Below are 16949 nucleotides of genomic sequence, written 5' to 3' on the forward strand. Positions count from 1 at the left end.
GTAGCATGTTATTTAATATTTTAACCTAAGACCCTTTTCTTTCTAGCTGAAGGTTTATTTTGGATAGCATTAATTGAAAAATTTCTATTTAAATTATTTGTTTACAATTTTATGAATAAAACTATTCTTCATCTCAAAATTTTATTTATGGAAAATATTAAAAAAAAACCCCTAAAATCCCAGGTTTCTGTAATTGTAAAAAAAAAAAAGTATTAAGAGTTATTTAGAAATATGTAGTTATTTAAGTTTAATCCTCTATCCATGTTTATAAACTTTGTCTTTTAAAATTAAGTTTCAAGAGAGGGATACCTGTTTAATTGCACCTGTAGAATCTCTTGAACTCTTTCCTGTTATTTCAGGGCGGGTTTAATAAATCTACCTTCCAGCTGCCTCCTTTACTCCAGTTGACATAGAATATACTAATTTCTGTATTTAATTCAGTTGTAAATTAATTTGGATTCTGTGGAGATTTTGGTGGGAATAATTTCAGCTGACACATCTTTCTCACCTGATTTACTGTGCAAATGATAAGGGTGATTCAAAGGACAAGATAAAAATTACATGGCTTGAGAAGCAAGGAGACCCCGTTTCAAAAAGTGACCATCTTAGTCTACAGTGGAGTAACATTCTGAGCATCTGAGTTTTGTGAAAATATTTTCTGTACTCAGTAGTTTGTTCTAGGGAAAAATTTTGACTCAAGCTAATTTTAGCAGAGAAGAATCTAGCTTCCCACATTGTAGCAACTTTAAAATAAATTTGTTCTGAGTACCCATAACAAATAATATTCTGCTGAAGACTTGACATCTATAGTTTAAGGAAAAGTTTGGTTCTCTGGTAGTTAGGTTTTTAAAAATATTATTTTAATGCAATTGTTTTGTCATTTGTTGGATGTTTCCTTCTCCTTTCTTTCTTCATTTGGTTTACTCCTTATTTCAAATCTACAGAAAAAACATATATTTTACGTGTCCAAATCCATTAGGTTCCCTGGATTTCTGCTGTTTGTTTTTGATTTTGTTTGTTTGTTTGTGTTTTCATTTCTGTAAAAATGTTTATTATGTTATGTAAGAAATGACTAATAGAAGCCCATATAAAAAATTAATAGCACTTATAAGATCTTGTTGTTGCTTCATATTCTGAGAGCTTGATGTGCTTGATGTGTGAACAAATCTCTTCCAAGTCCCCTTTTAACTGCCTAACCACCCTGTGCATGCATATTTGCTTATGAAGCTTTCCCTGTAAAATCAGTTTTGTAGTTTATCTAATTTTAACTATGTGGATGATGGTTAGTTTCTAGTGGTGTGCCAAAATCACAAGCATCTGTATAATTTGTTTGGTTTTGGTTTTGAAAAGTAGTTCCTGGGGCTGGTTTGGAAATGTGGCATTTTAACTGCTATAGTGAAGGAACACTGTATTCTGCTGTGAGGATTGAAGAGAAAGTAATCTGCTGACTTAGTAGAGTGAACTACAGCTATAACTTTGGGCAGTGTCCCAGAAAGCAGTTGTGTGTTATAAGATAAAAAAAAAAGAGATACCCAGGAACAGCTTCTGATATCGTTGGAGCAAAATACTTCATTTGAACAAACTCTGTCTTTAACATTTTAATCGTGATCTTGCTAAAGTGCAAGTACTAATTAGAATGTTATTTATTTCCTATAAGAAAAACTTGCTTAGTATTATATTGAAACCCTTTTATTGGTGTATTATGAGTGTACTTCACCACTGTAGCTGCTTATGATTGATGACCATTGTAACCTGCATATGATGCTTCATTGGAGTGTTCAAAGAATTATTCTTAACTAATTTGATCATTATTAAATATATTTAGTAAGATATTTCTCCCCTCCCCCAACAAACAACTAAGAGATTCCATTATTATAAAATATATGCCACTGTAATTTGGTGACAAAGAAATTCAGCCATTGAAAATAGATGAATGCTATTACTAGGGTGTCAATATGCAAATCAGGAAGAGGACGTATTTTGTTGTGTTTTCTTAAAAATAATAGGATGATGTCTGGAAATTTAAACACCAAACAGAAAAAGTATTGGTTTTGCATTTTAGTATTTAAATCGCACCTCAGGCAATAAATTTTTGAAAATGGTAGCAGTTTGCAGGCATCTGTAGGTTATTTCCATTTTTTTTTTATTTGTATAGGGTTAGGTTAAATATATGGTCAATGAAACAGCCCAGGTAACAGGAATTTGCAATCTACTTATGATGGTAGAGAAATAAAAAGATTGCTATTCCAGTATGTGTAATTAAAGGGAAGAATAAAAAAATTCAAAATTGCAATTTTTGTTTTGGGGAATGGTAATTACGTTTTCAGTGGGAAGAACTAGAAATAAAGATTTCTGTGAATCTTTGGTGGGATCAATCAGAATGGTGATTTAATCATTACAGTGCCACTGAAGTAATTTAAAGAATATAGGGTCATGATCTTATTTATTTTTAATTTTCTTGAAGCAACTAATTAAGAACATGACATCAAACCCGAATGAATCAATCCTTTTTCTGGATAGAAAATTCACATTTACCCTGGGTAGATAGTGGTAACTGTGTGTTGTAACAACCTTTCCTTCTTTTTATTGTTCTGACTTATTTTCTACACCTGTTTTTATATAATGTAAACAATTTAGGTAAAATTAGGATGGGTTTTCCCGGTAAGTCAGAACTTGGGGGGGGTTAGAATAACTGTTGATTTTCAATACACAGTGACTTTCTTCGATAATATGCCTGCAAGTGTTTTTTTCACGTTTTCCATTTTGCTAGTAGTAGTAGTAAAGACACTAAATTCGACTTTGTCGAGGCAAAACCGGGATCTTTTTCTAAGGAAGTGGGCCCCCTCTACTGTTAGACGGGAGCAAATGCTCTTGCATGAAGGTTTTTTTCTTTAATAAGTACAAATACGAAGATGACATAGGAACGGTTGAGGAAAATGCTGTAATCAAGATCTCTGATTTTTTTTCCTTTCTTCATAATACACCATGGGATTAGATGTAAAGATGAGGCATGCTATTTTCCTTTTATGCATGGTGATCACAATCTGTAGAATCTCAGGGGAAAAAAAAAGAACAATGTACAGAACTTGGTGACTTCACTTGTCAGATCTATAACTCTCATGTTTTGGCTGCACAGCTTCAGGCCACTCTTATTTTTTATCTGCACTTCTATCTGTGAGACTTCACTTGGGCTTCAGGAACTGGGCTTTTTTTGTTGTTGTTGTTTTTTTTTGGTTTTTTGTTGTTTTTTTTTCTTCGGTTTGTGTGTGTGTGTGTGTGTGTGTGTGTGTGTGTGTTTGTAAATCTGTATTTGAATACTATTCCTTTTGTAATAAAAGTGACCTTTAAAAAATAAGTTTAATTTCTGCACAGAGTGCCAGAGAGCCATATTTTTATATGCCTAAAAAAATGTATAATTTTATTTCCTAGTACTGGGAAATAAAAGAGATGCATCAATTACGTTACTCAGCTAATTACTGACAAAAAATATACCAAAATTACACTTTTGAAGACTGCCTTCTCTGGAACTGTTTCATAGTTGTTTTGAGAATAACAACTTGGCTATTTGTTGTTTTTCTTTCAATTAATATGAGTGTTAAAAGTTCTTTCATCAGTACTAATAAAACGACTTCTTAAGACATGTTTTAACACTATGAGGGCAGTTCCTTATCTCTGTGTGAGTTTTCATAACCTGTAAAGATAACCTAGCTATATTTGTTTTAAGTCCTTTGAATGATTCAGATTTTATTTTAAAATATAAAGAGGTATTTATGAAAGGCAGTCTTTATCATATACAAAGGGAAAGATTTATTTTATGTACTTGTTGGATCTTTTAAGTATGAAAACTTTGGAACTTGTTGAAAAAGGTTAGGAAAGACATTTCTACTGTAGTATGTGCCCCATTAATAGAAGCAAGAAATGGAGTTTTCTTAATTGTAGTCTGGGACAAACTAACTGAATACTCACTTTGTTTATGACAGAAGAATGGGATTTGGATTAGCACACGCATACTACAGTTAAACATAACAAGTACATAAGAATCTGAGGCTATGTTGTAAGAAGTTATTCGAGAGACTTTTATGCTATATTTCTGTATTCTTAAAGCAGTTCTCTTAAATACTTCCAAAGGTGACACTTCTCTCCTGCTGTGCAATGTTCTTAATATGGCGGTTCTGGGAGGGGAAAATAAATTTTTAAAATGCTTTCTCTTCAAGTGACACTTTAAAAAGATTATAACATTGTTATTGGATGTCTCTAGAAGTCTGTGTTTCCTTGAGAATGATTACATTGCTGTTATTTTTTAGCCCAACAAACATGTTTTATGCAAATGGAGATAGAAGTGTTTTCTCCCTTGAAATAACTTCAATCAATATAAAATATAGATCCAGATTCACTTATAAATCTACTCCAAGCCCATTCAGAATTGAAAATGACTAAAAACTAGCAAATTTATAAGAAATGGCATTTGCAATAACAGCTATTGTGAGTCGTCACTATAAATTTTCATCAATTCTTTATAATTTTACACAGATTTGCATGTTCTTATATTCTTATATTCCTTTTACTCTCTTGGAACCTCAGCATATCTAAACTTTCAGGCTTGCAATAAAGACTTTTTGTGAAAATGCACTCTGAAAATGATCCACTTTCTTTGTGCATGTTTCTAAATTCCTGACTCTCACTTTCTGATCCACAAGCAAACCTTATGCTTATTTTGATGTCTTTAGGTGTCTATTGTGTGCTTTTTGTGTCCTCATTTTTCACTTCTGCTGTATTATGCAGAACACCATTATTAAAAAAGTCTGGTTTTGTTATTCAGCTGAGGTTTTTCCTTTTGTTCCTAATCATATTATTGAATAATTTGTTCCTCCTCTTTTTTCCACTCCATATGAACTTAAAAATCGAATTGCTCATCTTCAAATCTGTGCAGTTTCCATTTCAGAAATTCTTTTTTACTAGCTTTTCCCTCTTGCATGTTACCATGGGTTTTGACTATTAAATGGTGAGCATTGTATCTCTTTTCCTTAGAACAGTTGTTTTTGGAGAGTGCAGTGGTTCATCAAGTCCAAAATTTCTTTATTGATTGTGACTTTCTCCATAGGCAAATTTATAAGAAAAAGTCTTTTAATCAATAGTTTAAGAACAGCACAAGCATATATGATAAGCCTCCTTAAGACATTTTCATCTTCCAGACATTTTCATCTATGAGTTTTATATGCAGGATGTGGATCCTATTGAATTAAGAACATGGCATGGATTTTTTTCCATGAGCTTGCTTAGTGTGCCCTTCAGCTCATACAAACTTTGGTTATTTGTAGCCACTCTTTACTTCCAGAGATCAACTGCCTGCTACATAAAGAACTGAATCATTAATTTTTGAACGTCATCCCCACTAGCTTCAGGTCATGTCAGTCCCTAAATCAGAAAACAGAACAAAATATTTTGCATATCCTCTTTCCTTAGACATAATCTTGTTTACCTCTCCTGCATTCTGTTTTTCTTATATATTTGCAGTGTATTATCATGAGTTTAACCTAATTATGAAAACCTGTATTAAATTTTAAGAATTCTCTGGTCCATAAGTGGTAAGGCAGCTCAGAAAGTCCCCTATGTTCCTGAGATCTCTAGCCAGCCTCCAGCTACAAGCATGTTGCTCAGACACTGCCTACTAGGGTTTTGAGTATCTGCATGGGCAGGGTTTCTACAGTCTCTTGGGACAGCGTGTTCTGATGTTCAGCCACCCTCATGGGAATTATTTTTTTATACATACAGTCAGAATATAATGTGTTCCAACTTGCACCTACTGCCACTTATCCTATATCTGTGCACTTCTGCTGTAAGTCTCACTCCCTCTTCTCTGTACATTCCTATTAAGTGGTTGCAGACAGTGCTGAGGTCCCAACTTAGTATTCTTTTCTTACAGATGAGCAAACTTACTTTCCTTGTTCTCATCTTTGAGTCATTCTCTGGACTTGTTCCATAATGTCAGTGTCTTTCTTGCACTTAGAGGCCCCAAAGTTAGCATGCTATTTGCCATGTGGTCTTAAGATGGTGAAAAATCACTTCCTTCAGTCAACTGAGAACAATTTTGTTAATACAAATGAATATGAGGCCTTCTTTACTGCAAGGACACACTGTTGAAGCTTACTAGCTTACTAAATAATTTCCTGTCCACCGGAAACCTTCTGTCTTTTCTGGATGGCTTTTTCCTGGCTAGACAGAAAAATGCCTGTACTTACTGCAAGGGGTTATCCCATTTCAGCTACAACATTTTGCACTTAATCATTGTTGAACTCCGTGGCAATCCTGGCATCAAAATACTTCTATGTTCCAAATAGCAGCCTTGCCTTTCACTTATCAATCACCCCCAGTCTGGTGTTACCACAACTGTAGCTCTCTGTTTAAGATGCAGAAAACTCAGGTTTTGTAGTAGCCTAGAGATGCAGTTTAAAAATAGAAATTTAGGTTTATCAGTGTTTAAGACTAAATGTGTTTGAACAAAGAAATACAACTTTTATTATTTTAAAAATTACCGGTAATTTCACTGCTCAAGAACAGTTAAACTGTTATGGTGAATGCCACTGAATAGAAGCAAAATGCAACAGAGTATTTTCTTTTCTGCTAAATGCAGTGCAAAGCAATATTTAAAGCAAAAGTCAAGAAGATGTTGCTAATGGGTGTTAGGGAAACTTCAGGTCTATGTTTTTTTCTTCCTGTCTGTGTTCCTATGTTGCCTGCATACTTGCTCAGCATGTCTCTGCAGTGACCATATTTGCCATATAGTGTTTATTTGCAGTGCCCTCAGAGAAGCTCAGCTAGAAGCAGATTTTAAGTTTCAGCCTAGTGCCCACCACTTTGTCTCTCACACAGCTGACCTGTCATTCTTCCCATCCTCCAGTCACTTTAACACAGTGCGCACAAGAAATTATATCCTTGGTGCTTCCAATTTCATAACTTCAAAAAAATTGTGTTCTATGAACTGATTAGCATCCTGCGAGGAAAAGAACTGCTGGCTGAAGATATTCCATGCTTCCAGTATTACCTAGAATGACCAGGCACAACATGTTTAACTCTGCTTGAAATGTACAAACTTTGCCCCTTCAGGTGGAAAGAGTGATTCAAACTTTTTCTACTGACTAGTAATTACAAGCAGATACAGTGCAACTGAGATGAAGTATCACTGGCTGTATAAGAGAGCTACTTGAATTAATTACACTTGATTAAGTATCTGCATTTTCCTTGGATTTGGGATGATCTTGCCAATTTTTGTATGTAATTTCACTCTGTTCTAGAATTTCATTTTATCCAATAAACATGGTGTTTTCTTCCCTGCCATTCTTACTCAAGATACATTGGACAAAACCTACTATTTTTAATTTCTGCCTTGCTTCCTCCACTTTAAAACCTGGTTTGCATTTTTAATCAAGTCCAACTTTCTCTTGTTTCATACTGTAGGACTTGCAGCTATGCCTCTCCTTATCTGTATTGTAGGTTATAATTTCTAGCTATGTTCAGAAGACAAAAATTAAGAGTGAAAATGGAGGCTGCAGCATGGAAAATTGGAATAACACCTCTGTGGTTTAATGCCAGCTGGCAGCTAAGCATCCCACAGCTTCTTGCTCATTCTATCCCATGAGTAGGACGAAAGAGAGAATTGAAGAGTAAAGGTGAGAAAATTCTTTAATTGATACAAGGACTTTTTAATGGCACAGAAGAGGAAGTAAATAATAATGCTTATAATAATAGTAAAAGAGTTGGAACACACAAAACAAGTGATGCCCAGTGCAATTGTTCATCCCTCTTTGACTAATGCCCAGACACTTTCAAAGCAGCACCTCCAGCAATCTTTCCTCCTTTTTTTATCTACTGAGCATGATGTCATGTAGTATGACCCCTTGGCCAGTTTGGGCCTGCTGACTTGGCTGTGTCCCCTCATTGCTTCTTGTGTGTCTTCAGCTTTCTTGTTGGCTGGGCATGAGAAGGAGGGAAAGCTTTGAATCAGAATAAACACTATTAGCTATAATTAAAGCCATCAGTGTGTTATCAACTTTAGTCTCATATTGAATCCAAAAAGAGAGCACCGTACAGCTACTAGAAAGAAAATGAGCTCTCTCCCAGCCAAAAGCAGGACTGTATTTACCTCTTATGGAATATCATTTACAATATATTCAAGTTCCACACTTTCCAATTAATCACCTTATCTTCTGATATATACATATAGATACCATTCGCTTAGAAATGAAAATAATATAACCTCAGGAAGAATTTAGCTTTTTCTCAGTGTGTTCTTTTCCTTTTGGTTTTAGAATGACAGAACCACAGAACAGTAAAAGTTGGAAGTGGTTCATCTGGTACAACCTCTCTGCTCAAGCAGGGGGCATCCTAGAGCACATTGCACAGGATTGTGTTCAGATAGTTCTGGAATATTTCTGGTGAGGGAGATGCCACAACTCCAGACAACCTGTTTCAGTGCTCAGTGTTTCAGCTGCACAGTAAAGAAGTTCTTCCTCATGTCCAAATGGGATTTTTGTGCATCAGTTTCTTCCTGTTGCCTCTTGCCCTGTGGTTTGGCACTACCAAGAACAGCCTGGTCCATCCTCTTGACACACTTCTGTCATATACCTGTATACATTGACAAACTCTCCTCTCAGTCATGGGCCCAGCCCTCTCAACTTTTCCTCATAAGAGAGATGCTGCAGTCCATTAATCATATTTTTTACCCTCAGCTGGAGCTGGTCCAGGAGCTCCATGCCTCTCTCTTATCCAGAGGAGCCCAGAACTGGACACAGCACTGCACGTCAGGCCTTACCAGGGCTGAGCAGATAGCAGAATCACCTCCTTTGATCACAATGAGATAAAAGTCCTGTGACTGTGCACAGATCTGTTGTTCATCCTGTTTGTTCCCCATGCTGGTTTACATTTGGTTGTGTCAATATTTCTCAGTTGGATTGCAAAGTGATGCCCCATAGTCCTGTCTTAATTAGGTAATTAGGTCTTTCACTGCTTGTGCTTGCTTGAGCCTCCTTTTCTACTGGGGTCATGACTATGGCTTTCTGCTTTGCAAATCTTGTCTCTTTGAGACTGGCAATATTCCTATCCTCCTTCAAATCTTTTGGTTTTAGGATCTCTCCTTGCCAGTTTGTCAGCTAAGATCCTTTAGACACCTTTGGACAGCCCCATTTTTTACCAGGCTCTCTGTTGTATAAACTGACCGTGATCAAAACCTCCATTTTTTCCAGGTAACACTGTCTCAAAGTCAGATGTTTTTCTCCATGATTATCCTGTTTCTTGCCCCATCATTCAGAGCAAGTGGCAGGACAGGAGAGAATACAGGATGTACTCCAGATCCATTGACCAGCTGACCCAAGGCCTAAGTTCTGTCTTGATTGTCTACAGCCTTTCTGTCAGGACCTCATCAGTGCTTACCTAGGAAACCATTGGAGGGTAATAATTCATGGGCTGCACCAGTCTAGGAAGTTTCTTAGTGATGTCTCTTACCTGGGCATCAGTGATAATACACCTCCTTGTGGTCTGGGTCTGGTTGGCGTATTAGGGCCTCCATTCCTCTTGAAAGGGGACTACTACCCTTCTTCTCTTCATATTTGAGGAGGCTGTGATGCAAGGGGTAGGCTGCCCTGCCATAGATGATCCCTCCATGCCAGAAGAACCTTCATCCACATCCTCATTTCCTTTTTCTCAGATTCCAGGGTCTCAGAGGGTCAAGGTATAAATAGACTCAATATTTATTCTTAATAGTTATCTTAGGATGATATCTAATTATCTCAAATATAATAAACCTCCCAGACATTGTGAAAAATAAGAATCAAACAGCAGAATTATAAAGCTAAACAAACACTAAGCTGCTTTATGATTTGTCCTTTGGATTATCTCTTTCAGTTAATAGATTTCATGTTTTACATTCATATGAAAAGAAATCCCACTGAATCCTTAGTTCCTTTTCAACTTGCCGGCAAATGTTTTCTTTTAGTGAGCTTTATGTGTGTTCTTTGCTAATATTAAATAGCACAGAAAGTATAATTTAAAATTCAGCTTAGAATTTTGGTTCTGCAATTGCAACTCTTTAATTTTTTGTCGAGTTAGAATGATTTTGTTTCAGTCAGTAATCATGGGGTGTTAATGTAACAAAAATATTTAATGTATTCTGTAAAAATCTGATAATTGTTTTTGACATCAAATGAAAAAAGTGACATTTTTGATTACAGTTATACCTGACAAGAATGTTTGAAACATTTAACTTATCTGAAAATACAGGTCCCTTGAATCAATGGTGTAGTGGTGGTACAGATATGTTTAATTCTGCTTTAAGAACTCCCTCTGGTTTAGGATTTTTCCTGTAGAGGGTGACAGAAAACTGATGACATCTTTTTTCATAGTCCTAGAAATTGTTCCTGTCTCCATTTGAAGTCAGTAGACATAAGCTCAGAAAAAAACCTCTCTATAGTAATAATTTTGGCCAGTCTAAAAGGTGATCTTAATGCTCTGCATTTTTTTTACCTAAATGTACTAGTTTTCTTTGCCACACAGACAACTGCAGTTCTTTGGAGTATCTGGTAACAGCTTTAAATCTGAAGATTTAAATATATTTTCAGATTTAAACATATTTTCTGATTTAAATATATTTCAGATTTAAATAAATATATTTTGTGTTTAAATATATTTTTATTTTCCTTTAATTATGATTACCCTATAATGTACCCTATAATGTATAAAGGTGGTGCACTAAATATAGGTGCACTAAAATGCCCACTTTGTTTCCATTTTTCTCTAACTCATTATTTATATACTAACTTTTTATACTCTGCATTATGCTCTAGTCTCACACAGAACAGATCTCTTACTGTACAAAAAAAAATTATATGGTATATGCAACCAAGAAGCGTTTTAAAGGTTTCTTTTCAAGTACATTTAGAAAAAAGTAAGAGTATTTAAAACTGCAGAGTAGAATTCTGCAAGAATTCTGTAAATTTAAATTCCAATAAAAGATTGATGGAACCTACTGAAGTCCTACCTAAGATTAAGATACACATTATAGAATTGGCAAGAACACAAATACCTCATGTTGATTCCAGAGAGGTTTCTGAAAATTGTACTTTTTGGGACAATTCTATAAAGGAAAAATGTTATACATTTAAAGTATCACAATCCCAAGCTTTTCCATGTAGGGAAGGAACTTTTTGCCCTTGAAACTCTTTCAGGATGCTAATTCTTAATAACACTGTAGAAGAACATCCTTTGGGTCGTTTACATTCCAATTCTTTCAAATCTGCAAATGTTATCTTAACGTGTGTAGAAAAGATACAGAAAAGACTTCTAAAAAGCAACTTACAGTAACAGGTTTGAACTGAAGCTTTTATAAGTTCCACAGCCTAAAAAGGAATCTCCAGGCTCTGAGGCATCCTGTGATACTAAACCCTGTTAAATAGCTATGATTCCTCTTTCAACGCCTTACTTTTTTGCCATTTAGTAGCTTATCTCCAGACAATGGGTTAGCTATGCAGTCTTACTGTTGACTTTTAGACTATTGTCTTCTACTGTCTCACAACTTTATAAATATTTCTTTGAATTCTTCTCAGCTTTTAGTGCATGATCAAAATAAAAAATTGTTTGAAGTACAACAGATGGTGTAGATTTCTTATAAAGTAAACTCTCTGTGCATGTGTGTGACCTCAGAGAAATGTACTTGTTTATTTGTGCATTACATTCTGGCTTAACTACCATGCTTGGAGAGTCTGGGTTAAGTCTTGTTTGGTAAGACATATTGCTTGTGTGAGCTTGAGAAATAAACTATACAGTTTAGGACTCTGGAATGTTGATGTACTCTTTGCCAAGTACTTATGGTACTTTATAATCCTTAGATTTTTAAAAAGCCATCATGCATTTACTGCTATCAGTGGGCAAAATTATGCTCCTATGATTAAGATAAACAGTTTTCTGAATGTTCTAACAGTATCTCTCTTGAGTCTACCTTTTAGAGATCTAGGATTGCAACCAACAACTTGCCTAGCTGCTGTTCCTTTAAATGAAGTCTGTATCCCTGTGAAACACAGACTAGGGGTTTGGACTCAGCATATTTCCTTATGTGCCCTGTCCTTTCCACTGACCTCTCTTTTCCCTTCTCCTCAGGACTGCTCTTCAAAGAAATTTATGCTCGTAACTATTTTTTGCTCATGTGGGCCAAGTCCTTTCCTTGGAGTCAGTTAAAAGTTATCAGATACATTTGTGCATTGTGGTGGCAGAAATGCTGCCTAACACTCCTTCCTGTTCTTATAATTGTGTAGAAGTACATTAATTTCCCTTAATCTTCTCCTGTGATATGTGGGGGGCTTTCTGTTTTGTTGTTTTGGGGTTTTATTTTTTTGTTGTTGTTGCTGTTGTTGGGACTTTTTTTGTGGGGGGAGGGTTGTGCTTGGGTTTTTTTTTTTTGTTTTTTTTTCTGTTTGTTTCTTGCTTTTTTTTTTTTTTTTTTTGTATTGTTTTGTTTGTGTTTTTTTTTTAATGTAGAATCATGGCAATATTGACAAACATGGAAAAAAAAGATGATTGATGAAGCCTCATTTTACTGACTTACAAAGTGAATTTGAGCTGATATTCTGGAAAGTTTTTATTAGAAACTTCACAGGAGTAGAAGTGCTCTAGAATTTTAAGTGACAGCAAATGGTTTTATTATAGTGTTAAAAATATCATACCTAGCTTCATGTGTGTTCTGTTCCTCTTCTGAAAATATACTTGTAAATGTATGTGTATATGATTATGATTTTGAAAGGTCTTTTAATGCCATTTTAGGTACCATTGTTCTATTAAGATGTTAAAAATGTGCTCAGATCAAAGACAGAAAGTGAAAACAGCAGCCTAGAATTTCCTTTGAATATTTGGAGGTGCGTGTGTTTCCCATACCTTGTCTATTAAAAGTTTTATCTGTTGGTGGATACCTGCCATTTCTGTGCTAAGTGCAAGCAGTCCCCTTCTTAGTTACCTGTTGGCAGCTGCTTGGTACCTATGGTCTCCTCAGCAGGCCGTACACAAAACTGCTAGGAAAATAGTCTGATAAACATTACCCTTCACTTGGCAGATCCATAAATACCATGCCACCACCTTGAGAATGTGACAATTGGCAGGTATTGAACTTTGTTGACACAAAACATTTTATTAAAACTTCTGTCACCTGACAATTTCTTCTTTTATCCTTTTCTTCCTGTCTGCTATGCTCCTCAATTCATTTATTAACCACTCTTGCCAAGTAAGAATCATTTTGCCATCCAAGATTCTAATTTTTCACTTTATCTGGAGCAATTCTCTTCAGTCACGCCATACCTTCAGTATTATGTTATTTGCTCCAGAAAATTAAATCATGGCAGACCAGCCATTCTTCACAACCACCTCTGTTTTTTTTTCTTTTTCTTTCCACTTCTGTGCCATCCCAGGTGCTCTAGTACCTCAGTGTGGTCTGGCTTTACAGCTCCTCCTGCTTTGAGCAGGAGAGTGGGCTTGATCAGGGGAGGTCATTATCAACTTCTATGATCCTGTGATATTATCTGCATGCTTTCAAAGCTGTAACACATTGGAGGAGTGGCTTTGTCTTGCATTCCTATGTGTCTGGAATTTCTACTTGGTCCCAAGTGAGATGTTAAAAAATGTTCTGCTCTTTCCAAGTGACTGCATTTATTCTCTGATAAGAAAAACCACGTTCAAGGTAATTTAAAATAGACACAATCACATAATAGGTTTTATATGTTGATTAGCAGTTAAAATATTAAAGTAAGTTTATCATACTCTGTGTACAAAGTAGTTGTTACAAAGAAAGTACTTTAAAATCCTTGTTTGGTGTCTTTTATGTGAGATCAAACACTTGTTTAATCTTGCACAATATTCTCTACAGAACCAATTAACTTATTGTTTCTATATGCTGCAGCTCAGGAAGTCTTAGTAATTAAAAGTAAGCACTTTAAGTCCGTATTTTTTTAAAGTACATTTATCATAAGGTACATATTGCTTAGGAAAGTTTGTGAAAAGTAGAACTGAACACCTTAATCTTTAAGTGGTCACTGGAAGACAATAAAAGCTAGTGCTACTTCTAGATTTCTTGTAATGAATTTCCCTTAGTAGGAGATTCTAGACTTCTGAGCTTTATAATAATTCAGTTGAATGTATAGCAGGCAGAATTACGTCTGTTCTTAATAGAACTTTTACCTATGAGATGTGACTATACAAAATCTGCAAAATTTAATTTAACTGTCATTGCCTTAAAATAGGATATACACGCTCAAAGCACTGTCAGTATGAATTTTTGGAAATTAGGTATGTATCGGCTCTCAAATGTTTTTATTTCAAAAGGACCATTAAATTTTTTAAAATTGAATTTAATAGAAATTTTCAGTGATTTCATTTCAATAGGGAAGAAACCAGAAAATTAACTCATCAGAATAAAAGTATGTAAAAATACCTTTTTTTTGGTAATCTTGATTAAAACCTCTAGAGAAGTTTTCTAATTGTACCCTATGCTTTCTAGATGTATGTGAAAAAAACATACTCTGTTTTTCACTTGGGGAAGTTTTTCAAAGTTTTATTAATAATTTTGGTGATCTTTGTAAGGAAATGAGATGTTTTTATTAAAGCACAGTCTAGTAGGCCTGTTTCCTCAATCTTAATAGAAAAATAAGTATTTCATTGCCTTTTTTTAACATAAACTGGAAAAGCTGTTTTTTCTTTATGTAACAGTTTTCTACACGTCTTTATTCTAGTACCTGTGTAAACACCTCATGCCTCATGCCATTTTTCTACTTTATCTTCCCCCAATTCCTGACTCCTAAGCAGGGTATTTTGTGTAACTCACATAATGATTATTTGATATTGCTGGAAGTTAGATCTCTGTTTTTTTATTACAGTGAAGACTTCTCATGTTTCTAGTCTATAATAAAGTCAGTCTGCAGGCTTTAACTTAAATTTATGAGCATGCTTGAGACTTTTCATAGCTTTTCTTTTTTCTTTGAGGACAAAGAGTAGGACGATGAGCAGGCATATGCCAAAATTAGGTATCTGGAACATGGATCATCTGTGTTCAGAAATGTAACCTACTAACACAGTCAAGAAAAGCATTTTCATTAGCTCTTCATGCAAATAATGACTTAGTTCACTTTTTCTGTTAAAAGAATTTATCATGCTGTTCTATATACATGATATCTTACCTCTTTGAAAATGTAACAAACCCACTTGTAATGCAAGGTGTCAAAGGCCCTTGTTGACCTAGTTTAAGAACAAGGGTAATAAAACTGCTAATCCGTGGACTAATGCTTTCCTCCTTCATAATTACCTTTGAAACACAGAGCACCTTAAAATGTGATCCCAGGCCTACTATGACAAATGTTAATGGTCTTAATGGCGTTGTTCATTGCTCATCTCCAATGGGTCAGTTTGACTAATTTTATATAGCCCCTGCAGTTATCTGAGGACTGTGCTTTAGAATAGACATCAGATGGCAGTATTTCCTAGCATAAAAGAACTCTCTCCATACAGACTGCATTATTTAGAAGCAGTACTTGCAGTTATTATGTAGTTGCTATTGCGTTTTACTGAATAAGAAAAAATAACAATCTAACAGAGAGTGATATGTTTGTTTTTCACAGTTAAAAGCATTTTAATATATCATGATTTTATTTTGTCTACTTTTTAAAGACCATTTCTGTGTGTACTACTCTTCCAATCAAGAAGGTGTGGAAGCAGTTATTGTGGTAGTTATGTGTTAGTTATGATTTAATCAAATTCTTTTTCTGTGAAATAGTACTTTATTTCCAGATTTAATTTTATTCTTAATGAAACAGCTTAAAAAATTGTGGTTTTTTTTTAAAGTTTTAATAATATCTGGGCTTTGTTCTATGTTTGGTCAGTGTTAGTTTTCATATTTTCTATAATACCTTAGGAGAATATACAAAAACATAATGCACAGTGATTTCTGCATTCTGTAGTGCTGTTCAATACTGAGTTAAATTTGCAAGTACATTGTTATCAAATTTCACATATGACGCAGTACAGTTAAAACTTGTCCACATAATGGGGTTGGCACCTGATAGCAATGTCATTCTTAATGTAAGCTGACCTTTCCTCTGCTGTTCTGATCTACTCCTGTCAGCATCATGGTGTTCTCTTCATAATCCTCATCAGGAATTGTGGCTTCAGTGCTAAGTACAAGTTTCTCTCCATTGTGAGAGAAAGCTGCTTTTGCAGGATTTCTGATTTTGCTGCAAAGCAGGGAGCAGTATTTGCCTTTCACACCTGGTCATGCAATTGTAAACGCCCTTCATCTCACCGAAAGCCATGACACTGTGTGTGCTTCAAAGGAAATTCTTATTCACAAAGGATAGCTGGATTCTGAGACAAAGTATAAGAGGAACAATATACTGCAACAATGAAAATTATATGAAACCAGTGTTCTGATTTTAAAAAGAAATCTCTCACAGATAATTCTTTCACAAAATGTTGATTCTTTGTTCCTGTGGGATGAACAGGAAGTATGGTTATAACTGAAAAGACTGTTGTTGTTACTGTTGCTATAAAACAAAATTTTAAGCAAATTTTCACCTGCCTTCTGTTTTTAGAGTTCATCTCCTATGAGTGAGTTATCAACACAGTTTAACATATTTATAAAATCTTTGTCTTTTGTTATAAATGAAGTAAGTTATTTTATTTAAACTGAAAAAAAGTGTAAGGCTCAAGTTTGATTTACAAAGATGTTGTATCATAAAATTCCCCAATGTCTTATTTGTATAATTACATGAAGATAAATATGGAATTTATTAGCTGTATGCATTCACCAAATAAATGCAAGTAGCTTTGCCATTTTATCTTCTGAAAGTTCTCTTTGAATAACTTTTGATATTTTATCTCCTCATTATCTGTGTGTAGAAAAAAGGCATTTTCTTAGTTCAAACACTGGA

General features: G+C 34.8%; 1 protein-coding gene across 1 annotated transcript in view; it reads left to right on the top strand.

Moving 5' to 3' along the window:
- The window catches only part of PDE4D (phosphodiesterase 4D), a 353290-nt gene that overhangs the window by 24664 nt on the left and 311677 nt on the right, over nt 1-16949 (top strand). The gene's annotated exons all lie outside the window — the stretch shown is intronic.

The sequence above is a fragment of the Oenanthe melanoleuca genome, chromosome Z (genome assembly GCF_029582105.1).
Source record: "Oenanthe melanoleuca isolate GR-GAL-2019-014 chromosome Z, OMel1.0, whole genome shotgun sequence".
NCBI lineage: Eukaryota > Metazoa > Chordata > Aves > Passeriformes > Muscicapidae > Oenanthe > Oenanthe melanoleuca.